Source organism: Herpailurus yagouaroundi, unplaced genomic scaffold, assembly GCF_014898765.1.
Source record: "Herpailurus yagouaroundi ecotype Mexico unplaced genomic scaffold, PumYag 188, whole genome shotgun sequence".
Lineage (NCBI taxonomy): Eukaryota > Metazoa > Chordata > Mammalia > Carnivora > Felidae > Herpailurus > Herpailurus yagouaroundi.
Genome location: NW_024412419.1, coordinates 20595966 through 20623540, shown reverse-complemented (window position 1 = coordinate 20623540; position 27575 = coordinate 20595966). Strand labels below are relative to the sequence as shown.

The window sequence follows — 27575 nt, the reverse complement described above, 5'->3', positions numbered from 1 at the left end:
CTCTAGCAACTTTTCTTACTTGTAAGTCTCTCAGAGAAATTAGGTATTTCCTTTGGCCAAAACATCTTTATAAAACTTCTGATTCTTGATGTCTGATAGACTTTCTGCTAGCGTAATTCAAGCAATTTGCTGTTGCTTAAGATCTAATTATCTAAACACACAGTCCTTATACCTAATTTCTTTAATTAGCGGTTAATCACTATTACATTGCAGTTTATGGTTATTTATTTCTGAGAGAAAGCAAAACTTCCTGGTGTTGTCTTAGTGTATGTATTCCTCTGAATTTCGTCAGGGAAGAGCATGACCAGTGTCCCACTGGACACACCTGTGACTGATGTGTTCTCTTAAACAGGGATTGGCAAGCTACAGCCTGCAGATTAGACTTAATCTTAATAGGTTAGACTTAACCTATTGGCTGTCTTTGTGTGGCCCATGATCTAACAGTGGTTTTTATATTTTTAAATAACTGGAGAGAGAAAAAATAATATTTTGTGAAATAAATAGAAGAGTAACATCGTGTGGAAATTATATGAAATTCAAATTACATTGTCCATCAATAAGTTTTTTGGGACAGTCCACACTTACTCCTTTACACATAGTCTTTGTCTGCTTTTGGGCTGCAGTGGCAAAATTGAATCTTTGTAACTAAGGTTGAATGACCCTCAAAACCTAAAATATTGTACAGCCTAGGAAATATAGTTGGTGGTACCTGTAATAGCAATGTGTGGTGACAGATGGTAGCTACATAGTGATGAGCATAGCGTAACATACAGACCTGTCCAGTCACTATGCCATATACCTGAAACTGACCGACTGAGCCACCCAGGCACCCCTCAGTCTTTTTCAATTAAAAAAAAAGGAGGCGCCAGGGTGGCTCAATCACTTGAGCGTCCACCTCTTGATTTTGGCTCAGACCTTGATCTCATGGTTTGTGGGATCGAGCCTCGTGTTGGGCTCTGCGCCACCAGTGTGGAGCCTGCTTGAGATTCTCTCTCTCCCTCTCTCTGCTCCTCTCCTGCTCACATGTGCATGCACACATTCTCTCTCTCTCAAAATAAAAATAAATAAACTTAAAATAAAAAATGAGAATATTTATTATCTGGCTCCTCATAAAAAAAGTTTGCCAGCCCCTACTCTGAAGGAAGGGTTGGTAAAAACTGCAAATTTAGAGTACTTTTTGCTTATTGGTATTTTGTTCTTCTGAATGCTCATCATCATCTTTGATGGGCCAGGTTGTTTTTTCAGCCCAAGGATTAAGGTTAATTGATAACTTCTTCTGTTGAAGCTCTTGGATAATGTTTGTTACCTAGAAACCAGACTGCCTTATTGTTTCTTGCTGCTTATGCAAATATAAATATTAGCCTATTTGAACTGAGCCAACTAGTTTTCTCTACACTTAGCATCAAAAGAGAATTAACCTAGATAATAAAAAAAGGTATTTAAATTGTAATTAAAAACTTTAATATGGTTCTATTTTGTTCAATTTTAACTGCCCTTCTATTTAATACTTAGACTGCCTACGCATTATTTTGATTTGATCAAAACATATCCTCTTTTATTTCAACTTCATAGATTTTTTATAACTTTAGACAATTACGCTTGAAACATCTCATCCTTACAGTATTTGTGAACTTATTAGCATAATATGATAATTCTGCCTGCTTTGTTCTTATTCATGACTTTAAGTAAATCAGTAGAAATTTGTGAGACCAGGAATAATGTAAGACCATTTATTAAAACCCTATGAAATTTGTAAGACTCTGAAAAAACAAGTCTAACTACTTGTTTATGTTATTTAGATATTAAGGCACATTTTTGTGATGCTTTTATTTTTTTATTTTTAAATTATTTATTTTTGAGAGAGAGACAGAGAGACAGAACGCGAGGAGGGGAGGGGCAGAGAGAGACAGAGACAGAATCCAAAGCAGGCTCCACGCTCCAAGCTGTCAGCACAGAGCCCAACGCGGGGCTCCAACTCACAAACCATGAGATCATGACCTGAGCTGAAGTCAGACGCTTAACTGACTGAGCCACCCAAATGTCCCATGATGCTTCTTTTAAAATGATTGATAAATCTGGATTTGGAGATGGCTTTTGTGACAAGGATGCTTCTGGGTAATTGTCCTGTGCCAAACTCAGTGCCTCATTGTTTGCAACTTTTTTTATACACTAAATTTGGGTGTTTTCAAAGAGAGTTATTAACTGGCTTTAACTGTATTCCCAAACAAAGTGTGGGGTGCAGTAGACTTTATAGTACTGATTTGTTGGTCTGGATTGAAATCACTGTCTTCCACAACTATTTACTGAATGTGTACTGTGACTGGGGCTCTGTGCTTGGTGCTGAGGGTAGTCTTATTTGAGAAAACTGACAAGATGATACTTTTCTCTTAGATCATTGGATGAGTCTGATGTTCTAGTCACTTGAAGGGAGTATCACATTCATTCTGGGTGTCTTGGTCTTTTGAGATTGAACCTATTGGGAAGGTTATAATTTTGAGCTGTTTCCAGCAGGTTAAGTATTATAATTTGACTCTTAGATCATAGCTCATCCGATACTAATTCTGTCTTGCATTTTGCTGTAGTGATTTTGAAAAACCTAGGCAATGGTGACATAATCTGCTCACCAGTGGGCCATCAGACACCTTATATTTCAGGTCTATCTAATTTAATCTTTGGAGAAAAGAAAAGCTGCTTTTCATTCTCCTGTTCATGTAGCCCGGAATGTGAAAGCTCTTACGGTTCTTAAGGTAAGCTCTTAGCATCATCTGACACTAATTCTGTCTTAACATTTGCTGGGATGATTTTGAAAACCTAGCACCTGAGGAATACAAGATTCTCTCAGAGCTTTGAGCCTCTCTTCACCCTGGTTTGGGTGTCCTTTGCTTGGCTCCATTTCAGGAGGATGGTCCAGGGGATTATTTGCTTCTGGGGTTGGGGCTACTTGCTAGCCCTGGAAGTATATCCTTCCAAAAAGAAAGATGGAGCATAGAGAGCACTGATACCAAGGGTCATGTGTCATGTTAGGTAGTCCTAGAAATAGGATAAGATTTTTGCCTGAACTTCAGTGTGGAGCTGTAAACACGAAGCCACACATGTGAGTATATGTGTACCTATCTGTGTGTGTGTGAGCATGATGGGCAGGTGAACAGCAAATGTGATAACTGATTATGATGCAGTAAGGAGAAATAATTATTTAATGTAACAAACCTCAGGGTTTAATCCTAGGAGGGTAACTATTTACAAGTGGCTGTGACTTTGGTCTGCTGAGTTTCACCTCCCCGCCTTGGGATTTTCCTCACTCTGTTTACCACTACCTGTGCTTAACACAAGCTGTGCTTCTAAACTCTAAATTTAACATGGTCGAAACATCATCCCTTGTTGTTTTTTTTTTCTCTCTTCATTGTGGTAAATACACATAACATAAAATTTACCATCTTAACCATTAAGCGTGCAGTAGTGTTAACTATATTTATATTGTTGTGAAACAGATCTCTAGAACTTTTACAACTTGCAAATCTGAAACGACACATCTACTAAACATCAACTTTTTGTAGTAAAAAAACTACAAGCCTGTGGTAACCCCCATTCTACTTTCTGTTTCTATGAATTTGAGTACTTTAGATACCTCATCTAAGTAGAAGCATGTATTTTTTTTTCTTTTTGTGACTTTCTTATTTCACTTAGCATAATGTCCTCAGGGTTCATCCATGTTGTAACATGTTTCAGGATTTCCTGTTGTTGTTTTTTTTTAAGGCTGAATAATATTCTGTTGTATGTGTATATACCACATTTTGTTTGTTCATTCCCCAGCGGATGTTTGGTTTGCTCCCACCTTTTGACTGTTCTGAATGATGCTCCTCTGAAGATGGGTGTACAAAGAACTCTGTGAGACTCTGCTTTCAATTCATTGAGACATATACTTGGAGATGGGACTGCTGGATGTTACAGTAGTTCTATGTTTAGTTTTTGAGGAACCTCCATAGTGTTTTCCATTGCAGTTGTACCATTTTACATTCCTACCAACAATGTGCAAGGGTTCCAGTTTCTCTACAAACTCACCAACGCTTGTTTTCTATTTTTTATTGTTTTCATTTTATTGAATTAGTCACCCTAATGGGTGTGAGGTAATATCTCATTGTCATTTTGATTTGTCTTTTTTTTTTTAACAGTTTTACTGAGGTACAATTTACGTACCATAAAATTCACCCACTGTGACAATTAAATAACTCCTAGTAAATTTATATAATTTTGCAACTGTCACCATCATTCAGCTTTAGAGCACTTCTGCCATCCAAAAAAGTTTCCTGGTACCGATTTTTGGTTAATCCTAGCTCCTACCAGTAGCCCCAACACAACCGCTGATATACTTCTTATTTCTATAGCTTTGTCTTTTCTAGCAATTTCATATAAATAGAATAATGTGTGGTCTTTTGTTTCTGGCTCTTTCATTTAGCATAATATTTTTGAGGCTTATCCATGTTGCATCCAATATCAATTGTTCATTCCTTTTCAATGCTGAAAATATGCCATTGTATGAATATACCACATTTTATTTATTCCTCAGCAGTTGATGGACATTTGGCTCATTTCCAGGTGTTGCTTGTCTATGAATAATGCTGCTATGAACATTTGCATCTTTGTGCGGACATAATGTTTTCATTTCTCTTGGGTGGATACCTAGGAGTAGAATTTCTGGGTCATGCAGAGTAAGTGTATATTTCATTTTTTAAGAAACTGCCAAACTGTTTTTGAAAGTGACTGTACCGTGTTGCATGCCTGCCGGCAATACATGAGAGTCCCAGGTTCCTCACATTCTCACCAGCGCTTCGTACGCTGTCACAATTTGGATTGTAGCCATCCTACTTAGTGAGTAGTGGTATCTAATTGTGGTTTTCATTTGCATTTCTCCAGTGACTAATGATGTTGAGTACCTTTTCGTGTACTTACAAGCTACTCCTGTGTCTTCTTTGATATGATGGTCTATTTAAGATCTTTTGCCCATTTAAACAGTCTTGTTTTTGAGTAGTTTTAGATTTACAGAAATGTAAAGATAGAACAGGGAGTTCCCGTTTACCCTGCACTCGGTTTCCCCCGTTGTTAACATTTTACAGGTGAACCAATATTGGTATCGGTATTACCTGAACTCTATTCTTTATTAAAACTTCATTCATTTTGCTCCCAATGTCTGTTTTCAGTTGCAGTTCCCATCCAGGATGTCACATTCCATTTATTCATCATGTATCCTTGGGGTCCTCTGAGCCGGGACACTTTCTTTCACCCACTCTATAACTGGGTTGTTTATCTTACTGAGTTTTTAAGAGTTCTTCATATATTCTTGTCGTAAGTTCTTTATCAAATATATGATTTGAAAATAATTTTTTCCAGTCTGTGTCTTATCTTTATATTTCCTTAATGATCTTTTGAAGCAAAATTTTAATTTTTTAAAATTTTTTTTTTCAACGTTTTTTATTTATTTTTGGGACAGAGAGAGACAGAGCATGAACGGGGGAGGGGCAGAGAGAGAGGGAGACACAGAATCGGAAACAGGCTCCAGGCTCTGAGCCATCAGCCCAGAGCCCGACGCGGGGCTCGAACTCACGGACCGCGAGATCGTGACCTGGCTGAAGTCGGACGCTTAACCGACTGCGCCACCCAGGCGCCCCGCAAAATTTTAATTTTGAGGAAGCCCAATTTGTTTCTCTTTTTTTGTTTTAAGGATTATGCTTTTGATGTTACATCTAAGAAATCTTTGCCTGACCCAAGGTCACATAAGTTTTCTCCTATGTGTTCACTTACAAGTTTTATATTTTTAACCCTTACATTTTAGTCTGTCTATAATCCATTTTTGTGTTACTTTCGAACTAATTATGATTGCTAAAAAAAAAAAAATCCTTGAAAAGTAATCATTCTTAATATTGGAGAAATCTGCTTTTATTTGCGCTTTATTGCTTCCCAAGCCAAACCTAGAGTATAACTATAAGGTAATTTCATGTAGACATTGAGCCTCAAAATTATATATTTCATCGAATGGAATTTCTTTTTTTAAGTTTATTTATTTACTTATTTATTTATTTATTTATTTATTTATTTATTTATTTATTTATCTCTATATCCAGCGTGGGGCTCAGACTCACAACCCCCAAGATCAAGAGTCATATGCTCTTTTGACTGAGTCAGCCAGGCACCCCTCAAGTGGAATTTCTCAATAGAATGTGTATACTGTGATCTGGTTGCAATTTAGAATAATCTGAATATTTCTTGACACCTTTATAGGTCTTTATATTGCCCACTTTTGATTAGTAAGTACCTGAGTTTAGCACCTACTAAATTAGCCCTTTTCATTTTTCTTAAACCTCAAATCTATCTACATGTTTCTAACAAATTAATCTTCTTGAGTTACTGCCTTTATCATATTACTTCCCTATTTAAAAGCCTGCAAAACTCCACTGCCTGTGGAATTAAGGGGCACTCCTCATGTTGGAATTCAAGGCCCTGTGTAATCAGGACCCACCTTACTCTTTGAATCTTATCTTCTGCTAAATTTATGCAATATGAAGCCTGTGCTTCAGCCAAACTTGCCTCCTTCTTACCCTTTAAAACTTTGTGTCTCTTCCTGCCTCTCTGAGCAGGCTCATGAACTTTCCAGGCCAACTGCCCCCTTTCCTCAATGCCCTTCTTTGCCTCTTTCAGACTTTTCCACTTTTGTATATCCATGAGCCAAGCTTAAATTCTGCTCTATCCATGAAACCTTTGAATCCTAGAAACAGCTAACTCGTATGGATCTCTTCTTTCCTTCCCTAAATTCCTTTAGCTTTTGTTGGTTTATCAGTCATTTGAACACCAAAAGTGCTGTTCTTTTCTCTAAGGACTTTTTGATTCTGTATCAGGCCTGGATTCCTTAAAGTTGTAAGCACGTGCTTTACATCTTCATTTTCTTAAGGGCTGTGATCGAATGTCCTTTGTGTCTGCTATGTTCCAGGTGTTTGTGGGACTAAACTGTACTGACTTGTATGCTTCTTGAGTATGAAGCACAATTGTAAATTCTCATTGAATTAGGTTAAGTTTGGCAAGTTACTTGTAGTCATTCTCTTCAGGGTCACATTTTGGGACCTGGCTTGTTTATTGGTTATGACTTTGCAGACCTTACTGAAGCTTTGGAAAGCAATCAAGGAAAGGTTGCTTAGATTGTAAAACTCTGTATTTTTTATGAGCTTTTGGAGAGGTTTTATTTTACTATTCAGAATAATCCTACAGGTCAAGATAAGGTCAAAATAAGGCATCTTCTCCTTTGGTAAAGTAACCTTTCTCTTTTGTCTTACTTATTTTTTCCCTTTTGGATAATGCTAATGGATCATCTTCAGGGTAAAACTGGGTATTTTATCTTCAAGCATGAATTTCAGGAACGATTCTGTTGAATAGTATTGAATGGTCTTCCTCCTTGGTTTTTCACTTTTTTAATGGAATTCATTTTGGAATTTAAGTGACTTCTTTCTCTTTAGTCATTTCTTCCCAGCTGTCACCACCTCATGTTTAATTCTCTGTAAGTCCAGCTGTTATTTTTCACTCATGTCCTGTGTCCAGTTTATCACCAGAAAAACATTCTTGTTAACAGCTTCTCCATAGAGTTTCTTGAGATGAATATTTAACATCTTCATTTTAAGAAATTAATTTGCCATTGATATCATCTCTGTGAACCTCAGACCTTTTGAGAGCTTAAAAGTCTAGAAGTGGTGTAACATGGAGGGGTAAAAATGTTGCTGACAGATTGACACTGAGTATGAGAGAGAGAGAGAAGTCAATTTGGCCTGAACAACTGGAAAAATAGAGATCGGGATACCTAGAGGTGAAACAAGTTTGGGTAGAATGAGAGCTCCATTTGGGTTTTTTTGATACCCAAATAGAGATGTAGGCAGTTTATATATGTCTGGAGGGTGTTCATGTGTATAAAGTTTGGAAGTATAAATTTGGAAATTGACAATTTGGAGGTAATGTTTAGATAGAGAGGAGAAGCGGCGCCTGGGTAGCTGAATCGGTTAAGCTTGGGTCAACTTCAGCTCAGGTCGTGATCTTGCAGTTCATGGGTTCGATCCCCGCATTGGACTCTGTGCTGACAGTGTGGAGCCTGCTTGGGATTCTCTCTCTCCTTGTCTTTCTCTGTCCCTCCCCTGCTCATGCGTGCTCCCTGTCTCTCAAAATAAATAAATAACCTTAAAAAAAATGAGAAGAGAAAGCACGTAAGAATCAGATCCTGTTACTAGTTTCTTTATTAGATGATCATTCAGTTAATTTATTTTTTAAAATTCTTTTTTCCTAATATGCAGAGTTAAGGCAATTTTTTATTTTTTTATTTTTATTGTTTTGAAGTTTATTCATTTATTAACTACACCCATTGTGGGGCTTGAACTCACGATCCCCAAATCAAGAGTCACATGCTCTTCTGACTGAGCCAGCCTGGTGTCCCTAAGGGGATTTTTTAAATTTCCAAACACATGAGACTTTTAGGGGTATTCCTTGATGCTTTCTGATATTATTGAATTTTGGTCAGAGGTGGTATTCTGTGTGATATAGATTCTTTGGTAGAGTTGAGATTTCTTTTAGGGTTAAGTATGTGAACAGTTTTTTCTAAACATCTTGTGTTTGTTTTAATAGATTCTCAGATTATTGAGTGCAGTGTTCCCGGTATTCCCATTAGATCAAGTTTATTAATTATGTGTGTAAAAAGATTAAATTTAATCTTAAAAATAAAAAATGCATTAAGTGTCTATAGATGGAAATGCCAGCTGGCTGAATATTATGGGAAAAGCTTTTGGTACATTTTCCATTAAAAGCATTAGATACAGAGGAATTGTTTCTTAGCAATTTGGACAGAAATGACCATGATGTACTCTGGAGAACTGTGTGATGACTCAGAGAACCTTTAGTGATGACGAAGACACAGATATCAAAGATGCATTCAAAGAGTTTGGATGAAATTGAGTCATGAAAGTGAAACAAAATTCTGTTTCTAAATTATTGTGTCCTTAAATGTTAAGTAGTGGCAGAAGGAAGGAGAGAAATGGGATAAATAGAAGTGCAAGTAGCAACAAGCTTTTGATATATTTTTTCTCTTTTAAAAATAGGGGAAGGCAATCTTTCCCAAGAAAGGATCTCCAAAAACTAACTTGAACATGTAAACCTTTAAATGAATCAAGTCAAATGGCTTCCTGGTGTGGATACAGTGGGAGTAAGTTACAAATGGGAAAGTACTGGTGCATCTAAAAATTTAACATCTTCAAAATGAAAAACACCCTAGACTCCCAACTAACACATGCTCCTGTCTACAGGAGCTGAGCGTCTGATGATTGCATCCGTCTGTCATTTTCCCCAACCTTTGTTATGGTGGCAGAGGAGAAATAGTGACAGTGAAGACCTTGGGCGAGGGAGCTGTACCAATGCCATTGTCAGCTGTACTGACAGACAAAACAGAGGCATGGGGTGTGGAGCCCATAGCAGTGAGAGCTATCACTTAGGTAATAATTAAAAGGCCTTCACGATCTGTTGCTCCGTCCTTGCAGTGTTTAGGTTTAGAAACTTTTTCAAAGCCAAATAATGTCATATATTAGGGATTTTTCTGTAACTAGAGAATAATGGGTTATTTATGAATATCTCTGAACCTTTGAACATACTAGTACAAGTTGAAATTGGGAGATACGTATCCTGCAATTTTGTTCTTTTGAAAGATTGTCTTGGCTATTTTATTCTTCTCTTATTTCTATATGAACTAAGGATCAACTTGTCTAGTTGTATAAAAAAGGCAGCTGTGATTTTTTGACAGGGATTGCAATGAATCTGTAGATCAATTTGGGGACTATTACATCTTCCAGTCCATGCACGCGGAATGGCTTTCCTTTATTTTTTTAGACCTTCTTTAATTTCCTTCAATGATATCTTATAGTTTTCAGTGTACAACAAGTCTTCCCCTTCTTTGATTAAATTTATTCCTGAGTATTTTGTTCTTTTTGATGCTGTTGTAATTGAAATTGTTTTCTTAATTTCGTTCTTAGATTACCCATTGCTAGTTGATAGAAATGCGACTGATTTTTTGTATTGACCTTTTGTCATGTGGCATTGTTGAACTTATTAGCTCTAATAGTTTTGGGGGGTTTTATTTGTTTTTTGTTGGATTCTTTTTTTTTTTTTTAGCCCCACCCCTGTTTGGGGAGTTCTTTAGAGTTTTCTATATATGGGATCATGTCATCTGCAAATAGAGATAGTTTTACTTCTTCCTTTACAATTTGGATACATTTTCTTTTTCTTGCCTAATTGTTGTGGCATACCCTCATTATGGAATGATAATTTGGCTGAATTTAAAATCTAGCCAAAAGATGTTTTCCCTTCATTCTTTGAAGGTATCATTCCTCTGTTATCTTGTAACCAGTTTTGATGATAACAATCTGATTCTCCTTCCTTTCTGTTGAATCTCTCATATTTTACGAGTAACATTAGTTTCCTTTATAACATTAGTGCTATAGTTTTTACTATAATTAAAAAAATTTTTTTTAACGTTATTTTTTTTGAGAGAGAATAAGAGAGAGAGCGCACACGTACAAGTACGGGAGGGGCAGAGAAAGAGGGGGACACAGAATCTGAAGCAGGCTCCAGGCTCTGAGCTGTCAACACAGAGCCCGACGTGGAGCTCGAACCCAGCAGCCATGAGATCATGACCTCAGCTGAAGTTGGACACTTAACCAACTGAGCCACCCTGGCGCCCCTACTGTAATTTATTTTTTTATTTTTATTTTTTATTTATAATAGTTTTACTATATAATCTATCTGGCTATGAGCTCCTTTTTTTAAAAGTTTATTTCTATTTGTTTTATTACTCAAAGGATTCTTATTCTCTAAAGGCTCATATCTTTCATCAGTTCTGAAAAATTCTCAGCCATTATCTGTTTCAGATACAATTGCCTCTTCATTCTCTTTGGTCTTTCTGGAACTCTGACATAGAGAGTTTAAAACTGAATTTCGCTCTCATGTTTCTTAACTTTTAAAGAAAATGTACGATCTGCCTTCCATTGGATTCAGTATTATATTAATCCTGTGTTTGGAGTGTTTTTTTTTTAATTTCAATAATTATGATTTTCATTTTTAAAATCTCTAATTTGTTTCTTTTCAAAACATTTTATGGATGTGGGGCACCTGGGTGGCTCAGTCAGTTGAGCATCTGACTTTGGCTCAGGTCCTGATCTCATGGTTTGCAGGATTGAGCCCGACATTGGGGCTCTGCACTAACAGTGCAGAGCCTGCTTGGGATTCTCTCTCTCTCTCTCTCTCTCTCTCTCTCTCTCTCTCTCCGCCCTTCCCCCACTCACATGCACGCACGCTCTCTCTCTCTCTCTCAAAATAAATAAACTTAAAAAAAGAGAACATTTTATGGATGCTATTCTATGCCTTAGGTGCCTGAGGATATTAAATATATTAATTTTAAAGACTTTTATAGATGCTCTGTTTTCCCTGTTTCTTTGGAGGGAGGGTGAGTTGAGGGTTTGTTCTTCCAGCTTCCTCAAAGGAGGCAGCAGTCCTTGTGTGGGGGTCATGGAAGCTTTGCACAACCCTTGCTCACCACAGTGGCTTCTTGTTTATTTTCTTCCTTGGGGGATACTTCTTTTTTTAGATTTAAAGAGTTTCCTTTTTTTGCTTTGCTTCTAGCTATGTATACATCAATTTATTTTTATATCTTCAAATCATTTTTCTTTGGTGCAGGAGGGTAAGCTCTCTGCATGTGCTCAACCTGCCACCTTGAACCTGAAGTCTCTCCACTACTTCTTTAGCTGATTTATAATTCACTGTCACAGCACTGTCTTCAAAGGTCTCTGTGTGGCCTTTCCAGCAGAGACTTTGATACACATTTAATGAATGGTGTGTGGTTCTTTATTCCCCTTGCAAACTCCCTAATGTATTAGGGCATTTCAAATTACTTTTAGATTCTTTTGGCCCAGAAATTAAATACCAAGACTGCTTTAACGGGCATCGCTGGCCTGATGTGTTTAGTCCATATGGGAGGGAAGTGCTGCTGTTTTCATGTGCTCAAGTGCACCCCTGAGCACACTGTTTAATCATCATTAGGCCTCCTGCTCAAGTGTTCTCACCATCCAAATGGCCTGACCATTAGCTATCCTTTGAATACATATTCTCAATTTGAAATTCAGGTGAGGAGGTGCCTGAGTGGCTCAGTCAGTTAAGTGTCTGACTCTTGATTTCAGCTCAAGTCATGATCTCACAGTTTGTGGGATTGAGCCTCACGTTGGACTCCCAACAGCATAGAGCCTACGTGGGATTCTCATTCTCTCTCTCTCTCTCTCTCTCTGCCTCTCCCCCTCTTGTGCTATCTCTCCCACTCTCAAAATAAATAAATAAAAAATAAAATTCAAGTGAGCCCTGCACCAGTTTGCACTTTTAGGTTTAGCTAATCCATTGTTTCAAGTAGATTACAATTATAAGTAGAATCATAAAATGTCATTATTGAACCAGTATTTGTTGAGCACCCACTATATGCCAGCCGTGGTGTTAGGTGTGTGGTGTGAACCCAAGGGTGCAGTCAACTCTGTGGGCCCTGTTCTCAGGAAGTTGACAGCCTCTTAAGTGAGACCAATCAAGAAGTCAACGCGAATCACATATAATTGCAAACCGTGATAAGTCCTATAAAGGCAAAGAACAGGCTACTATGCATGAGCATAGCAGAGACTTCTCATTTAAATTGTGTAGTAAGGAGAGGAGTTTTTAAACTTTTTTAAAAAGCAGCAGTGGAATATTTTGTTTATATGACATTTTATGTGGAGCAGAGTGGAGCTGCTTTTATGGAAATGAGGTTGAGATCTGATCCTCTTGCCCTCCTTCATGGTGACTGAAGCACTTCATGGAATCCTTTGGTGCCCAGGGAGCATATGTGGAAGCCACTGTTCTAGAACCAGCTCCCTTCATTTCACAGACCAGTTAGCTGAGGCACAAAGGGCTTCATTGTCCAGAGTCATGTAGGTCACTCAGTCTGCTTAGTGCCGGGATCAGAACAAGAACCCACCTCTCCCAAACATGCATTCTTTTCACTCCCCCCCTGCCTTTCTTCCCCCTTCATGTGTTTTTATTATAAAATTAAGGTATTTCGATCTCTGTTGTATTGTGGTTCTTTTTTTCCCCCGAAATTAATTTTAACCCATTGCTGTTCACATTGCCCTTCACATTCTGTGCTCTGCTCCCCCTTGTCTGTCCTCAGCGTTTGTAACCGTGAGAGATATTATCTCACTGCTATTTTGTTTTTATTTTATTTCTGATATATCATCTAAATCACCTCTTTCATTTTCTGCCAAGAATTCAAACACATACATCCATTTTATTTTTCAGGTTTTTAAAATCGGTATCAAAGTGTTTATATTAACCAGTTAGCTGTCTGATGTGTCTTGTTGTCTTTTCTTGCCTCTTCGCGCATCTTAGCAAATGATAGAATTTTTGCTAGGCACTTAGGTTTTTAGTCTGGGTTTCATTTTGACTTTCCTGTTTTTAGTGTAGTACTTGTATATCTTTTACCATTTTGTTTTGTTTTTGTTTTACTGTGGCAGAGAAGTCAGGGCCTATGTGACATTTTTGCTCAGACTCTTAGGAAGTATAAGGAAGTGGTAAAATAAGACGGACTGGAAGACTGAGGCTGTAGTGTCTGGGCAGTGACTGCAGAAAGGAAGGTGTTTGTCCTCATTTGAGAGACTGGTAGGGAATCAGTGATTTGAAGCAGAATGGCACGTGAGAACTGTTCTTAGGAAAGCAATTTTAGCCATGGGAGATCAGATGAGTAACAATCAAAAGTTCTGTGGACACCAGCGGACTACCAGAAAGCCCTTACGATGTTATTGACGTTGGGCTAGCCAGCTACGGCAGTGTGGGGGTGCCGATGGAGGTGGAGACCAGGGCCAGACAGATGTAAGGGCTACTGAGGAGATGAAAGAGATAGGAGGGCACAGGATGACTCAGAGTGTCAGGGACGTCCTCATCCTGGGAGTGCCCTGTTGGAGGTGTCCCTGAAAGCCCATTCGGTAGCTCACACTGCACAGCCCTTCTCAGCTGCCCTCTGATGAGCTGCCCTTCTGAAGCCAGGAGCTCTTCACATCCAAGGGGTAGGTAGACACCATCGTCTATTTTTTTCACTCTGCCACCGTTCCCATTAACTCCTCCTCAACAAAACGAGACACCAAGCCTTTCTAACTCTCCCTTCCTCCCAATCCTACCTACCCAGCTTGCTTGGCAGGTACAGTACCGCAGGCTGCTTTCCTGTCAAGCAGTTGGCCATTAGGAGAGGAGGTGGGGGATGCTCCTTAATGGCCCCATCAGAATGGAATTGCCGACTGGATTAATTGGGTCTGTAATTTGCAGCGGAACTTGGATTCTCTTGCAAGAGGTGTGTTTCATGTTTCCGCTTCCAAGGAGTGGTACCTACTCTGTGTGTGACATCTGCCTTTCTGTCATTGGCTGCACCCGACTGCTTGATGGGCTTGCTGACGGATGCAGACGTGTGTTTGCCTTCTAATGAACTGTGCGCTCGTACCTCCTCTCCCCAAGATGCTCCGTGGGATAAACTACCTTGTGGAGAAGATTCTTCGTCATGCGATTGTTCTGTTTCCTTAGAGACAACAGCAGTGTAATACACTAGATGTCAGATCCATAGAGAAAGAAGAGGCATTTGCTACAGAACGTAAAGGTTTGATAGCTTTTCCTTGCCTTTATGTTTTTGCTGCTTCAGCTGCTGGGCTGATGACGATTATGTTTATTTTTGGCAGGGTGCAAGGGCCTCTGGAACTTCCCAGGCATTTATTATAAAGGGAAAGCCCACTGTTATCTTTTCCTGTCTGCTTCGTTATAAAAATACCTGAGAATCAGCGTGTCTTCTCTAATAATGTATCTGTTTCCATTTTTGAACACAGATTTCAGTAACGATCATGTGAACAGTCAGGAAATGACAATGTTGCACCATGCGTTGACCCTTCTGTGAACAGAAACTTGTTGAAGTTTTTAAGTTGCTGTCTTTTCTCATTTTTCTAGAAATACAGGAGTTAACATCTATATAAAGTATTGACAACTTCCTATCTAAGTTTAATGAATAAAGAGAACAAAGAGAGAGGGATTTAGTGTGGCAAGGTTTTTGAAATAAAATAATACATTTCTGTTGATTTAGTTATCTGTCTTATTAGGACCCTTCCCCTGCTTTTTCAGTATAATAACAATTAAACTGATCCGTAGTGCTAAATAATCTAATTTAATAATTCATTTTATAATTCTGTCCTTTTCCAGAGTAGAGCAGGATATCCAGGTTCCTCAGGGTCCCTCTAGCTGTCATCTGGTGGTGAAAGTTCTGTATAAGAATGTGTTTGTGGTAAACCTTTCCTTCCTGAGAAATATTTCATTATAAGTATTATACCACAAATGGCTATGATGAACTGCTAGAAACAGAAATTGAAGCATGTATATCTTATTCATAGGTCTTTATTACATTGATGAATTAGTCGCAATGTGTTTAGATTAGTTGTTGGTTTGGAAACTGAAATCTTTCCTCTTGCTTAATTAATTGTAAATGACCAATAATATCATGAGATGTACTTCCCTAGAAGTCAGAGAAACTTCATTGTAAACAAGTAATATCATATTTATACTACATTTACAGTACCATATATTTTTTTTAACCTTACGGTTTTCCAAAAGGCAGTTTTGTTTGTTTTTTATTTATTTGCTTTGGCGGATAATCATAGAAAAAAGTGGAGTAACAGAGATGGTTGGTCTGGTACATAGAAACAAAGAACAAAACATCACGCTACTCGAGGAGCATAAAAATGGTCTTCATTTGTCATGACTGTTGTCAAGAGGCGGGGTGTTTTTTGAGAGAATAATAGAATCATAGAGATAAAAGGGATCTTAGAATCTGTCCTTCTTCATATTTCACCAGAGCTATGGTGTGCCATTATTATAGATCATTGTAACTCTCGTTTATTCTCTTCATCATAATGGAATAATTAGATAAACTGGTTTTCTCAGTAGATCACATATTGTCTCAGTGTGGGGTCTGTGAATAGTTTTATAGACTACTAAATTTTGGAAGTTAGTGACGAAAAAGAAACATATACTACCTTCATCCTAAAGTAGTGTTCATCTAGGCTGATCATCCCAGCAGAGATCCCACAGTGCCTGGACCCTAGACACTGACAGTTAACCTTGACTTTTGAAGAAAGTTAATCTTTAAATAAGTGAATATTTTTCACTGATTTGCCCTGCAACCTTTTTTTTTTTTTTCCCCCTGGGAATAATAACCTCTTTATTAGAATTGGTCCTCTCTCAGACCTAGGTGTGCTATTCTGAGAGAACTCCCAATCAAAGTATTGGGCCCTCTGTCTATCAGAGTGGGCAGATGACTTGAGGTGTTTTCTGGGAATTTCAAATTGGAATTAGGGGAAGAGGTTTTATTCTCCAGTGGTGAAGCTGCAGTATTAGGCAGAAACTATTTCTTGTTAAGCATAAAAAGACATGAGATCTGTATAGACTCTGACCCAAAATGAGATCTCAGCAAAGAGTCAATGTCCTAATGATGTTCCAGTGTCCTGGAAGCCAGCTGTACCCCCATCCTTCATGAAGTTGACTTATGAATTTGTGTTATCATTGGTTATCATTTGGTGATGATACTCAGGAAATTCCCCTTTTTTTCCTAAGTTATTTCATGTTAGATTTGAAGTCAATGGTCCTGTTCTTCCCTGAGAGCTCTGATCTGAAATTTTCATTTGGGTAATATAGGAGTGCCTGCTATAGGATGGTGAGTCTGTAGATTTGAATTATTCAGTGAGTTCAGAACCAGAAAAAAAGTGGTTCCAATTCTGGTTCTGCCACTTACTAACGTGACCTGGAACATGTTAATTCTCTTCTTTGACCTTTATTTCCTTATTAGTAAAATAGAAATACCATGATGAGCAGTAGCAAGAATTCAGATAATGTATCTGAGGACCTAGCTCAATGCTAATGCAATGCTTGGACTCAACAAGTGTTAGTTCATTGACCCTTCCCTCCCCAACCTTCTCCAGTGTTCTAAAAGTGAAGAAATAAATGTAAACTATTTAGCAAATCTTCTAACTTCATAAGATTTTTCATTCTATTTTGTGGTGCTGGTCTTTAGTTAATTGTCGGAAATAATTAAGTTGTTGTCTTTGTTATAAATGATTTTACACATTTTTGGTTGTACACGATAATTGTCAAATCAGATTTGACTTAAGAATTACAGTACATTAAGCTGAAACCTAAATGCCTGTTGTTGCGACGACTGATGATTATGAGGACTGACTGGTTTATAAACTTGTCATCAGAGACAACCTTCAACTTCATTTTGTTTTTTGTTTTTTTCTCAAAGTGAACAGTGCTAGGCATGAATGAGCCATTGATTTTGGTGTGTTTCTCTATTGATAAAGTCCTTGTTTATTTATATGGAGTTTGTAGTGATCAGAAGGGCTTTGTGGTGATACTATAACTTCAGGAGCAATTTCTGTGGTAGGAGAAGTGAGAAAGTGTAACCTTGCCGAGTCTATGAAGAAGGACATTCCAGGTAGGTATCAAGGGGAAGACTTGAAAGCAGGGGCTGAGAATAATTTGCCTGAAAGATATGAAAGGCCTAAATAGTTTGATAGATTAAAGAATGAAGTAGTCTTCAAGGTAGGTTTTGAATCTGTCTTAAAGTATGGTGGAATCTGCTGCATAATCTTGAGGATGAGAATAGTATGATCAAAGTGAGTAGGGAAGAGCGGTTCAGAAGCAACACAGGGGTCTAGGATTGAAGGCAAATAGCTGGCTACAAAAATAGTTAACTAAAATCGTTAAGCACTTCATCTGTGAAGCATCGTTGTGGGCGATCATCAAGTAAATGAAAGCATACAGCATAATCTTTTTCCCTTTCACGCTAACAGTAATAAACAGAAACCAAAAAATCTGGTTAAGGAGTCCCCAAGCATATGATTGGCAGGTAGCTGTCAAGGTAAAAGAGAATTGCAGGATCACGGTCTTAGCCTCTACAAACAGGAGAATATTCTGGGAAGAAGAGCAAGATAATGAGCAAATACTTTTAAAAGTCTAGGGTGGGGTTAAAAGTATCTCACTGTCTGGATGACTTCCTACAGAATAGGTTCTGTCGAAGGACCTACAGAAGTGACAACACTTACAGGTGCCCAGGACCTCAGTGTTCTCTCAGGCTTCAGTTGGCTTTGTTCTTGTGTCTCTTCATTCACACATAATTTTTAAGTAGCAGTTTTGCTTAAACAACAACATTATACTTTCACATCCTTGGTTAGAGAGTTCTACCCAAAAAGTATTTACCTCTGGATCTAGGTCAACTTAGAAAACCAAAACAAGTAATTACACGCAGTGTTGGTCCTGAGCCCAGTCTTAAAATCTCTCTCTCTTTTTTAATCAGTCGTCTGGCTGATAGAATAGATAATTTGCTCATTAAACCTATGTATTTTGTTAGACTGAGATGAGGAATCCATAACACCTTTGAAATTAAGATTAGATTTTAAATTCATCTTAATAAATTAGGATCTGTTTTGAAGGATCTGTTTTGAAGGATCTAACTTACCCAGTTTTCCTTGGGGCAGCCTAGAGGTGGTGAAAGATGAGAGCTCTGCAGCCAGATGGTTTGAGTTCAGATAGGCATTCATGATACAGAGCTTTAAGGATGTGATAGGGGAAAGAGTAGAGCACCCCAAAACTACTCCAGGTATATATTGTTTTACCTTCCTATAGAAACAACCTTTTAAGAACTTTGATCTAACACCTTGCTTTTGTTTATAATTTATAGACTAAACAGTCTTAAGTAAGCTTTTCTGAAAGTGCAGTAATCAAAGGTAGCAGAGACACTACACCATGGTTAAGAACAGACACAAGAGCAGTACCGCCTTGGTTCAGATCCTCCTTCTGCCAGGATTTGGCTGTGACCTCAGTGTGCCTTAGTGTCTCCATCTGTAAAATAGCGTTAGTAATAGTATCTGTCTCATCGAAGGCTGTAAGGTTTAAGTGAGTGAACCCTTGGGAAATGTTTGAACTGAGTGTGACACATATTAGGCACTCAACAAGTGTTGCTGTTGTTGTTATTTAAGACACCCCATTCTGCTGATTCCATGACACAGTCACAGATGAAAACCTGCTGTGGCTGCAAGCAATACCAATATACTTACCCAATATAACAGCTAATAATGTCATTATTTCATTCTCCAAGAATAGTTTCACCAAACCTGAATTTAACAGAAAGATTACTTCTTATACACTGCACTCCTCTGTATTCTGCATCATGGTGCTAACTTGTGACCAACAAATATTTCCCAGAAGCCTGCTCCATGTCTCATACTCTGCCAGGTACTTGAAATACAGTGATTAAAAAAAAAAAAATCACACAAATTTCTCACAGTCTGGTAGAGGAGATAATGTACCCTGATCTAGTATGTTTTATTAACTTTCTTTTGGGGGATTGTGGTGGTGAGGGTGCTGAGGGGATGTACAATTTTGCATCTACTCAAATCATTTAAAGGTCTTTTGTCTACTCACAGTCCCTCAGTTAAACATCTTCCTTCAATTTACTTTCTTTATGATAACAAAAAATAGTATAGGCTCACTTTAGACAATTTGACTCGATGTTATAGCTTCTTTTTTTTTTTTGTCTTTTTTTTTTCTGCTTTATAATTTTTTTAACATTGAGCATCCTTTTCTCTGGAAATCAGGAAAAATCAAACCGGAGAATTTGGGGAAGTACAAGAAAGTATAAATAGAAGGAAAAAACTAGCCATAATTCAACTTCTCTTAACATTTTGACATATTTCCTTCAGTTACTTTGTTTACTTTTACTATTTAGCTGAGAACACGCTGTGTGTATATATAATTCTATTTACAGGGTTACTGTGAAGATAAAATGATATATTTACAGCTCTACACACAGTGTCTGATAGGTATACATCAAACATTCAATAATTGTTAGTATTACCGTAGTTATCATGCCCTTTTTTACCTCTTATGTGGTAAGCATTTAGAAAGTCTTCATAGGGGTGCCTGGATTGCTCAGTCGGTTGAGCATCCTACTCTTATGTCGGCTCAGGTCCTGATCTCAACCTGTCTGTGTTGGTGAGGCTTATTGCTGACAGTGGGGAGCCTGCTTAAGATTCTCCTCTCTCTGCCCCTCCCCTAGCTTGCGTGCATACATGCTCTCTCTCTCTCTCTCTCAAATAAATGAACATTTAGAAAATCTTCATAAACATTGTACTTTATTTTTTAATTTTTAAATTTTATTTAAATCCAGGGTCCTTAATATATGGTGTAATAATGATTTGAGGAGTAGAATTTAGTCATTCATCACTTACATATAACACGCCGTGCTCATCCCAACAAATGCTGTCTTTAATGCCTATCACCCATTTAGCTCATCCCCCCATCCAGCACCCCACCAGCACCCTCAGTTTGTTCTCTGTATTTAAGGGTCTCTTATGGTTTGTTTCCCTTTCTTTATCTTATTTTTCTTTCCCTTCCCCTATGTTCATTTATTTTGTTTCCTAAGTTCCACATATGAGTGAAGTCATGATATTTGTCTTTCTCTGATTTATTTCGCTTAGCATAATACACTCTAGTTCCATCCATGTTGTTGCAAATGGCAAGATTTCATTTTTGATCGCCAAATAATATTCCATTGTTTATATATACCACATCTTCTTTATCCATTTATCAGTTGACGGGCATTTGAGCTCTTTCCATACTTTGGCTATTGTCAATAGCACTGCTATAAACATTGGGGTGCTTGTGCCCCTTCAAATCAGCATTTTTGTATCCTTTGGATAAATACACGGTAGTTCAATTCCTGGGTTGTAGAGTAGTTCTAATTTTAATTTTTTGAGAAACTTCCATACTGTTTTCCAGAGTGGCTGCACCAGTTTGCATTCCCACCAGCAATGCAAAGAGGGTTCCTCTTTCTCCACATCCTCGCCAACATCTGTTGTTGCCTGAGTTGTTCATGTTAGCCATTCTGACAGGTGTGAGGTGGTATCTCATTGTGGTTTTGATTTGTATTTCCCTGATAATGAGTGATGTTGAGCATCTTTTCATGTGTCTGTTGGCCATCTGGATGTCTTTGGAAAAGTGTTCTTGTCTTTTGCCCATTTCTTCACTGGATTATTTGTTTTTTGGGTGTTGATTTTGATATGTTCTTTATAAATTTTGGATACTAACCCTTTATCTGATATGTCGTTTGCAAATATCCTCTCCCATTCCATCAGTTGCCTTTTAGTTTTGCTAATTGTTTCCTTCACTGTGCATTTTATCTTGATGAGGTCCCAGTAGTTCGTTTTTGCTTTTGTTTCTCTTGCCTCTGGAGACATGTCAAGTAAGAAGTTGCTGCAGCCAAGGTCAAAGAGGTTGTTGCCTGTTTTCTCCTCTAGGACTTTGATGGCTTCCTGTCTTACATTTAGGTCTTTCATCCATTTAAAAAAAATTTTTTAACATTTATTCATTTTTGAAAGACAGAGAGAGACAGAGTGCGAATGGGGAAGGGGCAGAGAGAGAGGGAGACACAGAATTTGAAGCAGGCTCCAGGCTCCAAGCAGTCAGCAAGGAGCCCGACGCGGGGCTCGAACTCACAGAGCGCAAGATCATGACCTGAGCCGAAGTCGGCCTCCCAACCGACTGAGCCATCCAGGCGCCCCAGGTCTTTCATCCATTTTGAGTTTATTTTTGGGTGTGGTGTAAGAAAGTGGTCCAGGTTCATTCCTCTGCATGGAGCTGTCCAGTATTCCGAACACCATTTGCTGAAGAGATTATCTTTTTTCCATTGGATATTCTTTTTCTGCTTTGTCAAAAATTAGTTGGCCATACGTTTGTGGATCCATTTCTGGGTTCTCTATTCTGTTCCATTGATCTAAGTGTCTGTTTTTGTTCCACTACCATACTGTCTTGATGATTACAGCTTTGTAATACAGCTTGAAGTCTGGAATTGTGATGCCTCTAGCTTTGGTTTTCTTTTTCAGGGTTGCTTTGGCTATTTGGGGTCTTTTCTGGTTCCATACAAATGTTAGGATTGTTTGTTCTGTCTCTGTGAAGAATGCTGGTGTTATTTTGATAGGGATTGCAGTGAATATGTAGATTCCTTTGGGTAGTAGCAACATTTTAATAATACTTGTTTTCCAATCCATGAGCATGGAATGTTTTTCCATTTTTTTGTGTCGTCTTCAATTTCTTTCATAAGCTTTCTATAGTTTTCAGTGTATAGATTTTTCACCTCTTTTGTTAGGTTTATTCCTAGGTATGTTATGATTTTTGGTGCAATTGTAAATGGAATCAATTCCTTGATTTCTCTTTCTGCTGCTTCATTATTGGTGTATAGAAATGCAACCAATTTCTGTGCATTGATTTTATTTCCTGCGACTTTGCTGAATTCATGGATGAGTTCTAGGAGTTTTTTGGTGGAGTCTTTTGGGTTTTCCACATAGAGTATCATGTCATCTGTGAAGAGTGTAAGTTTGGCTTCCTCCTTGCTGATTTTGATGCCTTTTATTTCTTTGTGTATGGCTGATGGCTGAGGCTAGGACTTCCAACACTATGTTGAATAACAGTGGTGAGAGTGGACATCCTTGTCATGTTCCTGACCTTAGGAGGAAAGCTCTGTTTTTCCCCATTGAGGATGATATTAGCAATGGGTCTTTCATATATGATTTTTATGATCTTGAGGTATGATCCTTCTATTCCTACTTTCTTGAGGGTTTTTAATTGAAAAAGGATGCTGTATTTTGTCAAATGCTTTCTCTGCATCTGTTGAGAGGATCATATGGTTATTATCCTTTCTTTCATTGATGTGATGTATCACATTGATTGATTTGAAGATATTGAACCAGCCCTGCATCCCAGGAATAAATCCCACTTGATCATGGTGAATAGTTCTAATTCTCTTGATTCTTTTAATAACACTTGCTAGTATCTTGTTGAGAATCTTTGCATCTATGTTCATCAAGGAAATTGGTCTGTAGTTCTCCTTTATAGTGGGGTCTTTGTCTGGTTTTGGAATCAAGGTAATGCTGGCTTCATAGAATGAGTTTTATCTCAGATGGGATTGTGTTTCAAAACCCCACACTTCAGAGACCCCTGTGTCTTGGACCCCCGCCGACTCTCTGGGGGAGGATCTTGCGGAGTGCAATGGCCGGGTGCCAGCTTGCCCAGAAAATGTTCCTGCAATCTGACAGCAGCAGAAGTTCAGAGATTATGGCAAATCACAACACACAGCTAGCATGAGGTTTCATCACACTCTGGCATCTTTGTCCCAATACCAGCAAATGTGGCTGCTCTATGGGGTCCACTAGGACCTTTGCCTGTGGGAGGCCATATGACCTCTACCAAATGCACTCCCTGCAGGGGAACCACTTCTCCCCGCATGGCACCCGTGTGACAGAGCCCGCTGCCTGCTCCTGGGGATTTGCCCTGGTTCCCCACCAGAGCACCACCAGGACTGAACTCCGGAACTTCAGACTCCATGCTCCACTGTTTTTAGAATCCTGATGCTATTGAAAAACACTCCTTTCTTCCTGTCCGTGGTTTTGGGGAACAGATTTCTTGTTCAGTCACCTGCAGGTGTTTTTACTCTCTCTCTCTCTCTCTCTTTCTCTCCAGCTACTTTCGAGGGAGTGTTTTTCTTGCACTCTCCCAATACACCATACTCTCCCCCTTTCTCTGTCCTCTGTCTGCAAAAACAGCTCCCTATGCTCCACGGCTTTTCTCTCCCCCAGTTCACCTCTCCGCATTGGGTACCTGCCAAGTTCTTTGGCTCAAGTTATGCAGATTGTTGTGTTAATCCTCAGATCAATTTCCTAGGTGTGTAAAATTGTTTGGTGCTGATCTAGCTGCATTTCAGGGATGAGACAAGCTGAGGGTCTCCATGCTACCCCTCCATCTTAACTTGAAAGTCCATAAATGATTTTTAAAAGGGGTATGCATTAGGAAAAAAGTCCTTAGGGCGCCTGGGTGGCTCAGTCGGTTAAGTGTCTGACTTTGGCTCAGGTCATGATCTCATGGTTCGTGGATTTAAGCCCTGTGTCGGGCTTTGTGTTGACAGCTCAGAGCCTGGAGTCTGCTTCAGATTCTCTCTCTCTCTCTCTCTGCCCCTCCATTGCTTGTGTTCTCTCTCATAAAATAAATAAATAAATAAATAAATAAATAAATAAATAAATAAATAAATAAACTTTTTTAAAGAAAAAACTCCTCTTTCTCCTCAAGATTCAGGTTCATTAAATTGAGGGTAGAGCTTGCATATCTTATTTTCAAAGCTTCTCAGATGATTTCTATGCATACCCTTGATTAAAGTTAGTGATTTATTCACAACCTTTTTGGGTCACCTTTTCAAAGCCCATCTATAGGTACATCATCCTTTGGCTTAAAAGCTTTCCATGTTTCCCCCAATGCCATTGGTATAAATTCCAAACTTCTTAGCTTGTGGTAGAACAGGCTTCATTCACATCCTGGCCCTAATCTACTTTTCCAGAGGCATTTTCAGCTGTTCCCCTTCAAGTGCCTTTGAGTCCAGCCAAATAAGTTAAACCCACATATGCCATGTACTTTTGGGCTTCTGTGCCTTTTCCCATACCATTTCATCCATCCAGGGTACCCTTAACTTTTTTCTGTATCTGAGAAACTCCTCAGTGTTACTTCAGCCTCACTCCCATTGCCCCTCCTTTCCTCCAAGAGTAACTGCTCTTCTTTGACTCCTCAATTTTAGCTGCTTTCACTACTTTGCATTATGATGATCTGTTTACATACCTGTCTTCATCAATATGTAGTTAGGTTATTGGGATGAAGATAGCCTTACTTATCTTTTGTGAGTATGTACCCAGGAAGAATGCTTCTTTCTTTTTGATTAAGATTTTAAAAATTCTCTCCATGTCTTCTTTTGTATCGACTACTTCTGCCTAGCAGATTGCCTTCTGTCTGTATCATCCATCTATCTCCTCAAAAAATTGGCACGTCTTATGAACAAAGAAGGAACCTCCCAAATTTATACGAAGAGATGGTTGGTGGTCATTTGGGTATCAGGGAACTCATTAGTTTCTAAGGATGCCTTGTTGAGATCTTCATCAAAGGTAGATATAAAACATCTGGTGACATGTTCAAGGTATTCAACACGGTTTTGCATGTTAAAGAAGACCAACAAAGCTGATCTGATGAGTTGTGTCAATTCTGCCTTGTAAGTTTCTGAAACTGGTACTGTTAATGTCTACTTCACACCTGGAAGCATTTTTTCATCTGTGTCCTACTGGACATATGAAAAAATTTTTTAAGCCAGAAGTCATTCTTGGTGTATCACATCTCCTAGGACCACATCTGAGTTGTTGGTTTTCACAGTGAATTGTGGGTCTAGTGGTAGATCCTAAGTAAAGACTCCCTTTATGTTTTCAAATTCCTCTTTCATCTTGGACTATGAACACATAGTACCTATTTCTCTGGGAAAATGTGCTAGAAGTTCACAAAGGGTATGAAGTTTTGGGGGGAGTTAAGATTAGCTTCCAACTTACAATGTAGTCATTACTGTCTGGTTCTGAGTTTAGAGAAGAGGTTTTGATGTATGTGCTAAAAGATAATAATTGAGCATGGGGCCCTTTGTTTGTTGAGCATCGACTCTTGATTTTGGCTTGGGTCATGATCTCACAGTTTGTGGGATCAAACCCGGTTTGGGATTCTCTCTCTTCCTTTCCCTCTGTCCCTCCCATTTGCATTCTCTCTCTGTGTCAAAATAAATAAACATTAAAAGAATGATAATAATTGAGCATGCTATCTGCCAAGAGATAGAGATGATTGTTAACAAGTCTTGTGGCATCAGACCAAACAAAATACTACAAATCATGAAATTTTATCACATGGATCCATGTGTAAGAAATTTTTTTTTAATTTTTTCTATTGTCATTTTTCCTCTGAGAATGTCAGAAAGGAAATTGAATGTAGTAGTATCGTCAATATTGAAAAATACTAGGTATCTGTATTAGTTCTGAAAGCATGAACATGTCCTTATCTTATTTGGGAAATGGGTCACTAATAATAATATATTAAACGAGCAAAGCCCATTCTGTTTTCAGGACCAGAATGTTTCTGGTGCCCTCAAGGATGAAAAGCTGTGATGTTGGATTTGTTTCTTTCATAGGAATTGTCTCCTTGTTCCATTTGGACATTTAGTCCATTAGAACTAAAGTTAATCTCTGTTCATTTTTATTATTAGCCTAAAATGATTGATTGATTGATTCATTGATTATAACTCAGCACAGCTACTTGGCATTAATAGGCTTGAAAGTGTGGGAGGCAATATTGGATATCTGCCTGGAAGATAGGTGGGGAAATATATAATGTGGAATTAAATTCTAGCCTAGAAAAGCATATTTCAGTTCTGAATGTCTTACTTTGCAACTTGTCACATAAAGGGAGGAATGTGTAATAAATAAACATAGTACTGTGGCTTAAAAGTCAAGAGACCTAAATCTGTTCCCTGCGAATTACTTTAACAATTTAATTACTTTAATAATAAATTAATCCTCTCTGTTAAATGGAAAACCATTAAAAATATTTCCCAGGGTGCCTGGGTGGCTCATCGGTTGAGTGTCCAACTCTTGACTTTGGCTCAGGTCGTAATCTCAGTTTGTGGGATCAAGCCACATATCGGGCTCTGCACTGAGAGCACAGAGCCTGCTTGGGATTCTCTCTCTCCCTCTCTCTCCCTCTCTCTCTCTCTCTCTCTGCCCCACCATGTGCTTTCTCTTGCTCTCTCTCTCTCACTCTCTCTCAAAAATAAATAAATAAACAAAATATTTCCCTACCCAGAAATAAAATTGGTTAAAAAAAAAAAAAAAGAGGAGTGTATAGATAGATACAGAGATAGGTAGGTAGGTAGTCCTTGGCTTAACCTGAAAATTTTCCCTTGCGTTTTTGAGTGTATTGTAAAACCTACAAAACAGTAAAGGCTCTGGTCCCTTAATATTCACCAAGACTTGCTAAGTATAACCTCTACAAAATCACTTTACATAATTAACTCAGCACTTAAATATAAGGAGAAACCAGGAGCTAGTTCCCAAGCACCTAAATATGAAAGAAGGACTTCTTTGCTTGACTTTTGGCTTTGATGGACAAATTTCTCTGAAAAGTACTTCTTTCAACTTAGGAAAGCAAGTGAGAGATTTCCCAGGAGTAATATTTAGCAATAGTCATGTGGCTCCAATGCAAGACAGTAACCCTGTGTAGCTGAGCTTGGTGGGGAGGAAGAAGAGCAAAATCATAGATTCCTTTTGGTAAGTTTGGATTCATTCTTTTAAGACTTTCTCAAAAAGGAGCACTAGATCTTGAGTCCAGAAAACCAGTGCTACAGACGAGTTATCAAATGTACTTACCTTATAATTTAAATTTAGATTATGTTATAAAAAAAAAAAAAGCATTCTAGGGGTACCCAGGTGGCTCAGTTGGTTAAGTGTCCAACTCTTGATCTCAGTTCAGGTCTTGATCTCAGGATTGTGAGTTCAAGCAAGCCCCACATT

At 38.3% G+C, this 27575-nt stretch overlaps 1 protein-coding gene across 16 annotated transcripts in view; it reads left to right on the top strand.

Annotated features, from left to right (window-relative positions):
- DTNB (dystrobrevin beta) overlaps positions 1-27575 on the top strand; it is a 215950-nt gene that overhangs the window by 109323 nt on the left and 79052 nt on the right. The gene's annotated exons all lie outside the window — the stretch shown is intronic.